Here is a 355-nt window from a genome sequence, read left to right as displayed (position 1 = left end):
CGGCGCAAGGGCCGGGGCCGGGGGCGCCCGGAGGATAGTCTCGCTCCACTAGGCTCCTGGGGTCACCGGGCCCAGGCTGTGGGGCGCCCCGTGGGCGTGCGAATCGTTGGCGGGGGCCTTGGCGCAGCGGTAGTGATACGGGGTGGAGTCTTTCCTCCCCCCTTCCCCAAAGCCCACCGCGCTCACCGTCTCCTCTCGGTTCCGTGAAGAGTGGTGAGTCGGCTTTGGGTGTGTTGCTTGGTGAAGCGAGTCGTAGGCATCCAAGAGTGCTCTGTTGGACATGCCTGATGGCAACCTTTTTCCGCGGAGGCTTTTAGGGGTAGAGGAAAAGTACTCTTCTCCCCGCCCCCCCCCC

At 65.6% G+C, this 355-nt stretch overlaps 1 protein-coding gene across 4 annotated transcripts in view; it reads left to right on the top strand.

Moving 5' to 3' along the window:
* Positions 1–355, top strand: part of SHOC2 (soc-2 suppressor of clear homolog (C. elegans)) — an 88,490-nt gene that overhangs the window by 1,692 nt on the left and 86,443 nt on the right. Inside the window, exon 1 of one of the 4 annotated variants that reach the window (XM_010859363.1) lies at positions 24–213. The exons of the other annotated variants lie outside the window; for them this stretch is intronic. The gene's annotated coding sequence lies outside the window, so the exon portion shown is untranslated. Of the gene's footprint in view, positions 1–23; positions 214–355 lie in introns of those variants that run through there. 4 annotated transcript variants of the gene reach the window in all.

Source organism: Bison bison, unplaced genomic scaffold (genome assembly GCF_000754665.1).
Source record: "Bison bison bison isolate TAMUID 2011002044 unplaced genomic scaffold, Bison_UMD1.0 scf7180017864456, whole genome shotgun sequence".
NCBI classification, from domain to species: domain Eukaryota; kingdom Metazoa; phylum Chordata; class Mammalia; order Artiodactyla; family Bovidae; genus Bison; species Bison bison.
Note: the sequence above shows the minus strand (reverse complement) of the source record. Positions and strands in the feature narration are given on the sequence as shown.